Here is an 11,486-nt window from a genome sequence, read left to right on the forward strand (position 1 = left end):
GCCGGGTACTGGGAGGAGGGAGATTCCACCCTCGGGGGGGGGGGGATATGTGGACGCCTGCTGCATCAGCCAAAGGCCTGGCAGAACAATTCCATCTTGCAGGCCCTGCAGAATTGCATAAGATCCCACAGGGCCCTGATCTCAATAGGGCACATGTTCCACCAGGTTGGGGCCAGGGCAGAGAAAGCCCTGGCCAAAGCTAGGTGGACATCCTTTGGGCCAGGGATCTCCAGGAGATGTTGACTCTCAGAGCGTAATGCTCTCTGAGGCGTATAAGGGAAGCGGCGGTCCCTTAGGTATGTTGGAGCCAGGCCATATAAGGCTTTGGAGGTAATTACCAACACCTTGAAGCATATCCGGTACTCAACCAGCAACCAATGTAGCTGACAAAGCCACATGCCAAATGTGAGCCACACAGGCATCGACGTCAGCAGGCACACCGCCACATTTTGTACCAGCTGTAATTTCTGAAGCAACTTCAAGGGTAAGCCTGTGTAGAGCAAATTGCAGTAATCAAGCCTGGAAGTGACCATTGCATGGATCACCGTAGCTAAGTCCTGAGGGGAGAGATAGGGCTTCAGTAGCCTGATCTGCCTAAGATGGAAAAATGCAGATCTGGTGACTGCAGCAACCTGGGCCTCCATAGATAAGGAGGTATCCACTGTTACTCCAAGGCTCTTCACTGACTGGGCTGGCACCAGAGGTGTCCCTTCCAGAGTGGGAAGCCTGGTGCCCACCTCCAAACCCTCATGACCCAGGTACAGGACCTCCGTCTTTGATGGATTTAAATTCAGTCGACTCTGCCGCGACCATCCAGCCACAGCATCCAAAGCCTCAGCCAGATTTCCAGGAACGGAGGATGGATGGCAGTCCATTAACAGATAAAGTTGAACATCATCAGCATACTGATGGCAGCCCAGCCCATAACTTTGGACTTATTGGGTGAGGGGGTGCATAAAGATGTTAAATAACATTGGCAGGAGGATCGCCTCCTGCGGCACTCCACATTCCAGTGGGTACCACAGGGAGACCCTCTCACCCAGTGCCACCCATGGAGGAAGGAGGAAAACCATTTCAAGGCATTCCCCTGAACTCCTATGTTGGCGAGGAGGTAGGTCATAAGATCATAATCGACCGTATCAAATGCTGCCGTTAACTCTAATAATAACAGCAGCACTGACCCGCATCTATCAAGATGTCTACAGAGGTCATCTGTAAGGGTGACCAGAGTTGTATCCATCCCATGGCCAGGGTTGAAGCAAGACTGGAAAGGATCAATGGTGGAAGCCTGGAGCTGTTTGGCCACTGCTCTCTCAATCACCTTACCCAGGAACTATAAGTTCGACAGTGGGCGGTAGTTGATCAGGACCGTTGGATCCAGTGATGGCTTTTTCAAGAGCGGGTGAACTACCGCCTCCTTTAAAGCCTCCAGGAAAGTCCCAGTAGATAGGGACAAGTTGATGATTTCTTCCAGAGGGGCCCGAATGATCTCCCCGCAAGATTTCACTAGCCAGGAAGGGCATGGGTCAAGGAGGCAAGCAGTGGGCCTCACAGCTGCCAGGGTCCTGTCAACTTCCTCCCAGCTGAGTCGACTGAAGTGGTCCAATAATAGACCAGAAGATGGACAAGGGGCTTCCAGTTCCTTTACTGTCTCAAGTGTGGCCAGGAGGTCCTGGTGGAGTGCCATAATCTTATCTGTGAAATAGCTTACAAACGCCTCACAGCCAATAGCCAATTCCCTACTATTTGGTCTTCCCTGAGGCAGAGTCACATCACTATGAATGAACTCTAGGGTGAATCTTGTTTGGTTTGGTTCATGATTGTTGCTGAAACTTGGTCTTGTCTCCTTTGCTTGGATGCAATGCATGCAATTCCTTTCAATTGTACATTTATTTATTTGTGTGCTTTTGTTCAAATTCTGGTTCTCGAGTTGGGCAATTGAATAATTGTCTCTATGCCCAAATCTTCGGTGCCATAACCTGATTGCAACTTTTGGTCAAATTTGCATTTTGTGTGTAATGTGTCCAGAGCATATAAATCTTCATGCACTCTTGTTGCAATCAGTTCACTATCTTGTTTGACAAGACATGTTTCCCCAAATGAGGTCACCATTTCTCTTTTTGCAAGAACTCTTACTGAAAGCAAGTTATTTGCTAGATGGGGCACATACAAACAGTTCTCAATGAGGATTTCTCTGACCTGTCCGTCTGGGAGTCTGCATTTTATAGTTCCTGATCCTACCCCTTCTGCCACAACAGATCTCCCATCAGCTACACTTACAGTCCCTCTTTTTTCTTCATTGAGACTTTCAAAATGTTGGCAGAGTTTAAATATGCAATGGAAGTGGAGCACTGACTGTTTAGAGGAAAAAACAAGTAGGTTTATTAAAGAAGAACAAACTGTTAACATAGAAGAGAGTGTGCCTCATGGGAAGTCCCTAATCTAGCTACGCTAACTAGCAGTCCTTCAGCTGTCCCCTATAGGCTGTTCTTCTGATCTTCTTCAAGTAGGAGTACTATAGACCATTTATATTTCAACATAGGAATCCCTGGAAACTCTAGGGTAAATTTTAGATGGGTTCTGTACAGTGTCAAAGAAACCTAATGTGGTGTATCTGTCCACTAATTTCAATGATCACATCCAATTAAGTTGTTAAGATGTTAAGCAGTTACATCTTTAGCTGCTTTCTGAATTGGAGGAAAAACATGTATAAGGCAGCTTCATGTGTTTCTCATGTGGTGAGGTGATGTTTACATGGCAAGAGACTAAACCATTTGCTCACTCTGAGGCCTCGAGTGACTCATCACAAGGTGATCATTGTAACAAATTACGAACCACTTGCTGTGCTTTATGCGGTCACCACACTTTCTGTAACACATCCCCACAAAAAGGGTCCTGTGAAACTGTCATCAAGACCTGTCAGAGAAGAAGTTGCTGCTCATTTGCCTTCTGGGTTTCTAGTTCCATGGGGAGAGAAAATATCTGGGATAAGGAGACAAATGGCAGCTAGAAGACTGAGGAGTTCTGGTTGAGAGAATGGACGTGAAGGATAAGCAATAGCCTGAAGAGATCAGACTGAAAGATGAATAAAATTAATTTCAATGATTGACATGTTTATACTGAAATTATAAAATACAAGTGGAAACCCACAAGGACTTCTGGGTAGGGCTGCCAAGTGGGGGCGGGGAAACCCCCGCTTTGGAGGCCCAATTTCTGCTGCCGCAGAATTGGGCCCCAGGGGGAACTCCACCCTCCGAAGCGCAGCGTGGCTGCGTCACCAACTCTATGGTTTTCCCTCTGACGATCTGGGCCACGCCCTCAACGTGAGCAACATAGCACGTCACTTCTTGTGATGTGCTGGCAGCGCGCGTGCACCGCAGAGGAGCTCTCGGAGCCCAGCGAGGCTCCCCCACTGCCAAGGTAAGAAGACTTGGCAACCCTACTTCTGGGAGGCATCTCACTTCCCCCTCTTCCACTATTACCTCTTTAGGGTTGCCAGGACCAATGATCATGCTGGTGGGGGAGGTACTTTCCAGGAGTGGGGGTGGAGTGCTGCGACGTGCTGACAACATGCAGAAGTGATGTCATCACGTTGGTGACATCGTGAGGGAATGCTCTGGTTTGTGGGCAAATCTCTATGGTAAAATCACCCTCAAACCATAGAATTTTGCCCTAAAACCAGAGATGAAACGTTGCTGATGTGATGATGTCATTTCCATGTGACATCAACACATCATGTTTGTAGGTGAGATCCCCCCCGCCCAGTTGGCTAGTGGTGAACAGGCCAAAAAACTGGGGGAATCCCCCACTAGCAACTGGGGATTTGCATCCCTTTTGCTCTTTCCATTTCCTGAAAGCCCCCAAAGTCTCTCCCCTCTTGTGGCTGCCTTCTCACCTTCTAAGGTTGCCAACTTCTAGGTGGGGCCTGGAGGACTTCTGAAAACACAACAGATCTTCTAACTGCAGAGATCATTTTCCTAAGTTATGGTTGCCAAATCCCTGGATATTTGGGGGTGGAGCCTTGGGAGGGCAAGGTTTAGGGAGGGAGGTAACCTCAGCAAGGTATAATATCATAAAGCCCCACCATCCAAAGCAGCTATTTTCTCCAGAGGAACTGATCATCTGGAGAGCAGTTGTCATTTCAGGTGATATCTAGCCCCCACCTGGAGGTTGGCAACCCTAGTTTCCCTGGAGGAAATCGCTGCTGCCTGCCCTCCTCAGATTCTACCCCCAAATCTCCAGGGATTTTCAAACTTGGAGCTGGCAGATCTAGCCAGGCCTGGCACAATGAGTTGTCCTGCGAAGTCCAAAATAGGCCTGGAAGGGCCCTGCCCCCCCACACACACACCTTTTTAGTCACAAAAACTGAAGCCTGGAATATTGTGATTGCCTAGCAATAGCAACAGAGGGAATCCATTGCTTAAAGCTACAGGTACTCCTTGTATCATTTCCAGGTTTTTTTTAAGCTGCCCAGTGTTGTTGTTGTTGTTGTGTGCGTGTGTTTAGATTTCACGTTTTTCTGTGAACCTAGGGCACTTTTAAGGTTTGTAGAAAGATCTGCCTTGCCCATTCACAGCTCCAGTCATTGGATTTAGGTATCCAAAGATATCCTGACTTCAGTATTAGAATATGAGAGATATGGAATTATATCAACTAGTACTTCTACCACTGCTGCTTAAAACAGTCCATAGAATTGGGATAGGAAGAAATATTCCCTCTGTATATTACTTTTGGGGTTACTGGAATAGAAATTGTTAGTCTATAAGGAGTACTGTTTGTTGTGGCTGGAACAGACTAAGATGGCTACCTCTACAGAATGTGGATATTACAGAGACCCATTCATGAACAACAGTGAAATATTTTATATACATATTTTTTTTTCCTTGCTGAAAATTGAGTTCCAGTATTTTCTCAGTTTAGAATTCCAAAGCATTTTCTGCTCCAAACATCTTTTTGGGGTTACTGGAATAGAAATTGCTAGTCTATAAGGAGTACTGTTTGTTGTGGCTGGAACAGACTAAGATGGCTACCTCTACAGAATGTGGATATTACAGAGACCCATTCATGAACAACAGTGAAATATTTTATATACATATTTTTTTTTCCTTGCTGAAAATTGAGTTCCAGTATTTTCTCAGTTTAGAATTCCAAAGCATTTTCTGCTCCAAACATCTTTTGGTCTACGAGCCATTTTCTCCAATGGGTTTTTTAGAAGCCTTGTCAGGTGAGTTACTTTGGATTCCTCTTAGCTCAGAATTGTTTTGCTAGCTGCCTTTTATCAAGTGTCTCTCATTCAACTATTTAGAAGATCTAGTTCTTTGCAGCAATTTCACATAAACTCCATCATAACTGAACACACTCAGAAGTCAAAGGTCTTCCTTTTTTAGCTTTCACTGCCTCTCAGCCTAAAAATAATAGCACTTTGGTTTGTTGCTTCTGAAATTGGGATTTTTAAACAATCTGTGTTGAACTACCAAAGTGGAATGGAGATTACTGCCCCCAGAGGGTAAACGGAAGATGACTGTCCTTCTTCAGATGCTGGAGAATGTGTGTGTGTGTGTGTGTGTGTGTGTGTGTGTGTGTGTGAGAGAGAGAGAGAGAGAGAGAGAGAGAGAGAGAGAGAGAGAGACTAACTCATTTTTTTATGTTGGAATGCTTATTTTTCACTAATGGATTAACTTTATTAACAATAATTTCCTTCAATCAGGGGCCTTAAGTCATATCTAATGGAATTACTGTGTTTTCCTTTCTCTTGCATTGTGGGCCTGCAACATTTGGGATTCTGATGGAGAAAGTCTCCGGGTATGAATGGGAGGAACCACATGGTTCAACATTTTCAAGTTTTGTGGAGTGAGGAAGGACTCGGTTTAATTCCTTCTGGATTCTAGAGAAGTTAAAAAAGATCCCACAATGTTCTTTGGGCATGTACCAAGAGCAAAGCCTAGAAGTGTAGGAAGCTGTAGTCTAGTAACATTAATATGTTTTAATAACTTGGGCCCCCTTTCAGACATCCTGGTTTCTGTACTGAACAATGGCAATGCACAATGCAATATTCTAATGTGGTGGCTAGGATTGGGAAATACTTGGAGGTTTTGGAGGTGGAGCCTGAGGGCAGGGTTTGGGGCATAATGCCATAGAGTCCAACTTCTAAAGTGGCCATTTCTCCAGGGGAACTGGCCTCTGTCACCTGGAGACCAGTTGTAATAGCAGGAGATCTCCCGCCACCACCTGGAGGTTGGCAACCCTAGTGGTAGTAGTGGCCCTGTTGGCCTCCAATGCAACAACTTGGTTGTGAAAGTTGAAGGAATTTTAAATCCCATTGATTTAGCAGTGACCTGTTGGAAGAAACAAGGTTTTTAAAAAGTGTTTAATTTTCATAGGATTGTGCCAAATGGTTTTGACAGATCATTAGAAGTTACTCTGCCTTGTTTTTCCTCCAAAACGTATAGAGTCCCTTATTACCCAATCCAGTATAAGCATTTTTTCTTGTGATGCCATTTTCCAGAATTCTTGACATTGATAGTTCTGAAAATAAACCTGTTCACATTTCTCTAGAAGTAAACAATTATCTGGTACTACATCTCCTGAAAATTACTTGCTAGAGGGTTATTTTCTCTACTTGATACCAGCACTTGAGTAGTTCATATTAGGGAGGTTTTGTACTAAGAATCTTGTGGGTCTCCATGACAACATACAACATCCATAAACCACCTCACGTTTAGAATAGCTCCCCTTTATACTGTGTCTTGTTGCTAATCAATCTAAAAGATTTTGTGTCAGAAATTTCCCCCTAAAACTCTAAATTTGGTGGTACATTTTTTTTTTAGCAGAGACTTGGAAAATAGCTTATCTCAGAATCATTTGAAATAACAAGGACACCAATGAATAAGGCCCAGGTTATACAAACAGAAGATCATGTAGTAAAAATGCTAACTGGACTGTACCATATCACACATAAATGATTGTTCCTATATCTAAACAATCTCTTGTAAACTGTTGTCCCAAGACAACCTCCTTGAAGTGGTATCCATAAGATACAGGGAAACTTGAACCAGGGAACCTTCCTCTTTTGGCAACCCAGGGTCTGCAATGCCATCTGAAGGTGAGACAATAAGGTGTTCCAAGAGGAACCCACATGGCTATCTGTTTCCTGGATTCTCAGATCATCACAACTGGGTTGGTCAGTGTTTGTAAGACATGAGCAAATAGTTACTGTCTTTCCAGATGGATACTTTCCTCATCAGACAGGAGAATTTGGCCTTTGTTCTGAGTTAATCATCATGATATACCCACCTCCTGTGCATATGTAGTACGACTTTTAGAACAACCTTCAGCAAAACTCCCCCCCCATGGGAACAGAGCTAACAGTAAATATTCCAGCTTTCTATCAGGAAAAAGAGTCAGATTTTTTTTCCATTCAGTCTTACCTTCACAACTTCAAAGATGACTCTTCAGGGCAGGAGATTACAAACCCCCCCTTTAATTGTCCCTCTCTTACTATGGGTCTTGCTTCCTAGTTACCTGGCCACGAGCTCTCCCTCTGACTCTCTCAAAGCCCTTCTCCCAAATTTCCCAGTCCCTTGTCTCCTGACAGTCCTCTACCTTTCCCGATATTTACCTCAGATACGTAAGGTTTTTCTGAGAGCCAGTTTGGTATAGTGGTTAAAAGCACGGACTGTAATCTGAGAGAACCGGGTTTGATTCCCCACTCCTCCACATGCAGCTGCTAGTGTGACTTTGAGTCAGTCATAAGTTCTTTCAGAGCTGTTCTCTCAAGGGCAGTTCTGGAGAGAGCTCTCTCAGCCCCACCTACCTCACAGGGTGTCTCTTGTGGGGAGGGGAAGGGAAGGAGATCGTAAACCACGATGAGACTCCTTCAGGTAGTGAAAGGCAGGATTTAAATTCAATCTCTTCTCCTTCTTCTTTGCATCATCGGCCATTCTCTTTCCACTCTGTGTTATATTGTCCAGCTTTCTCTCTATCCCTCATGGACCAGCTGTTAGTGAGACATAGTTGGGCATCTCAATTATTAAAGATTCCAGGAAATGTTTGATTGGGACTGCTTTTTTAAATTGCCAACTGCTTTTTAATTGGTTTTCATCTTGCATTCAATTTGTCTCCTTTTACTTAAGATCTTGCTCAAGACAACAGTCTCTTTAGTTTTCTTGGAAAAATATCATACCTGATCTGGAGCTGTGTATACAAAGAACCAAGTTCTTTGAGAAACTCAGGTCTGAGACTTGAATGTGTCAAATGGTTCACTGGGTAACATTACAAGAGATGAGATATCAAGGAGAAAAAAAAAATGAAGCCTATACTTGTCCACGATATGATAACTTTTTGTTTAAGGGTTTTGGGTTGTTGTTGGTTTTTTGTTCTTTTTTATGGGGGGAGGAGTACATTCTAACATACTAAATACCATATGTAGGCTGAAGTTCTGAACCAGTTTCACAACGTAACCAGCTGTTTGTATAGTCCAGACCCTAAATATGAAACCAATAAGAATCCATTAGACTACAGTAGGACCACAGGATGTATGCAAACTACCAAGGATCCCCCAATAACATGGTTCACCCTTTATCCTGGGGTAGCTGGCTGTGGGGAATCACCAAGGGAACCACCAACAATTACTGGCACTTTATTATGGTTTTAGAATTGTTTTAATCGTAATTCATATTTTAATGTAACTTGTTTGTTTTATGTAAGCCGCCCTGAGCTGGCTACGGCTGGGAGGGTGCGGTAAAAATCTGAAATAAAATAAATAAATAAATAAAAATAAAGTGGCAGCCCAGCTCTTTAAATTCAATGCCAGATGTTCATGAGTTGCTCAGAAGATGAAGAGCTAAATCGCTAAGCATACTGATTCACAGAGAAAGGGATTCTGCTATCTTCTATCTGTGTCAGAATTCACAAATGGCTCTTCTCCTGCTCTCTCACAAGGGCAAAGGGTCAGACAACAATCAGTGGGAGAATACACACACTGTTTTGGACTGGCAAAAGCTTCTGCTCAAGATCTTGGAGAATCACAGCCTGCCAGAACAGAATAGACTATTTATTTAAGGATTTATAACCTGCCCTGGGGACAGACCAAACCAAACCAAAATTGGCTAACATCTTCAAATCAGATAGAATATCACATTTCCAAAAACCAACAGGAGATTTAAAAAGAAGAAGAAGAAGAACACAGCAAATTTTCATTTTAAGACAGGATAATTGCAAGCAACTTAAAACCAACAGTTCAGCAGAATCACTTAAATCATTTAGAAGCAGAGAGCCTAAAATCATACAGGGAGCCCGGAGAAAATAAAATGACTCACACAGCAGCAGCAGAAGAAGAAGAAGCAGAAGCAGCAGAAGAAGAGTTGGATATATACCCCACCCTTCACTTGGAGTCTCAGAGTGGTTTACAGTCTCCTTCCCTTCCTCTTTCCACAGCAGACACCCTCTGAGGTAGGTGGGGCTGAGAGAGCTCTCAGAGACCTGCTCTTGAGGGAACAGAGAGAACTATGACTGACCCAAGGTCAACCAGCTGGCTGCTTGTGAAGGAGTGTGGAATCAAACCCAGTTATCTAGATTAGAGCCCACCACTCTTAACCACTACACCAAAAGCCTAGGACTGAATTCACCCAGTTTTGAGTGAAAGTGATGGATGCTACCACAAAATGCCCACTGCAGGAGGCAGATCCAAGTACAAAATGGCTCCTACAAGAGGCAGAGGAGAGAACATAAATACACACAGAAGAATCCTAATGGGTGCCTTGGGAGGAAAAAAAAGTCATTTTCCTAATTATATCAGAACGATAGCAAAGCCAGCAGTAGGGGAGCATGCAAGGGGAGAGCATTCCAGAGCTGGGCCATAATGAATGAAAAGGCCATGGTAATAGCCACTATTAATCTCTCTTCCCCCAAAAAATGAAAGATATGGAACTGGGTGTCAGATGATGATCCAAAAGGTCAAGCAAAAATATACTAGTCCTGAATTAGACAAAACCATGGGCCCCATGAAGGCTATTTTCATGAGTCTGTATGTGTGAAAAACAATGAATATGCCTGCTTCTTCCCAAATGGTTCCTTTGGTTGAAAGAAGAACTTGGAAGAATGGATGGGCACAACCATAGCTCCTTCTATCCACGCTATACCATTTCTGTTCAATTTGATTTCATTTATATGCAGAAAAAGAAGAAGAAGAAGAAGAAGAAGAGGAGGAGGAGGAGGAGGAGTAGGAGAGGATTGCGATGCTACACTGAGGAGGAGGAGGAGATTGGATTTATACCCCGCCCTTTACTACCCAACGGTGTCTCAGAGTGGCTTACAAACTCCTTTCCCTTCCCCTCTCCACAACAGACACCCTGGGAGGTAGGTGGGGCTGAAAGAGCTCTGACAGTAACTGCTCTTTTTCAAGAACAGCTCTTATCAGAGCTATGGCTTGCCCAAGGTCATCCAGCCAGGTGCAAGTGGAGGAGTGGGGAATCAAACCTGGTTCTCCCAGATTAGAGTCCGTGCACTTAACCACTATACCAAACTGGTGTCGATATAAAACTAAGACAGAAGCATGTTGATTTAAATAGGGGGATATAGCAGTGTGAGAAAAGAGAAATTAAAATAGTCAACTTTGTTTCTCAGAATGGCAAAGTGAAATAATCGAACCCTTTCAAAATTTGGCCTCAGCCCCTTTGAGGGTGAAGTTTAAACCAAATATTACTCTTTTGCTATCCTCCCTCATAGCTTTCTGGCTCCCCATGTGAAAAAAATCTCCAGACCAAATACATATCTTACTGCTGAACAAATTCTTGTGTACAGTTTAGATTGTTGCTACAAAGCTTCTATTTTGCTGCTCCTGTAGCATTTCTCATGGGGAAATTCTACATCATTCTGTGTTTGAAAGACTCACTGGCAAACTTGATGTCACTTTAGCAAAGTGATAAAATGTCCCCCAACGGCTAGCACCTCAGGTGCTCTACTTATTAAATATGAACTTGCACACCCATACATATAGTGCAGCAGTCAGATTCATCACAGTTATTATAAGTCAATTCTGTGCAGAAGCTGGGAAGCTCTAAGGTGATAAATGTGTGTACCTTGATATATTCAAAGAGCCGTGCCTACATGCAAAAATCCTTCCCTTTGATTTCTGCATTTACTATCTGCCACAACATCTTACCAAGCAGAGAGATTGAATCTTAATAGAGAATGGAATTTATCAGAGCAATATAATGCACCATAGCATTTCATAACAACAACAACAAAACAAAAAAAATCCGTTCAAGGAACATGAACCTTAGCAGTAAAATATAGTCTCTGGTTTTTGCATTTCAATACTTTCTCTTCCCAAGCTTACCAAACAACGAGATGTTACCTCATTAAATACAAGCAGGGGTCGTTTAGTAGAAAAAGAGCTAGGGGAACTCATTAGCATATGCCACACCCCCTGACATCACCGGCAGTGTGTCATAAGGCCACACCCCTGACATCACCGGAAGTGTGTC

This window comes from Gekko japonicus, unplaced genomic scaffold (genome assembly GCF_001447785.1).
Source record: "Gekko japonicus isolate JY-2015 unplaced genomic scaffold, Gekko_japonicus_V1.1 scaffold871, whole genome shotgun sequence".
Classification (NCBI taxonomy): domain Eukaryota; kingdom Metazoa; phylum Chordata; class Lepidosauria; order Squamata; family Gekkonidae; genus Gekko; species Gekko japonicus.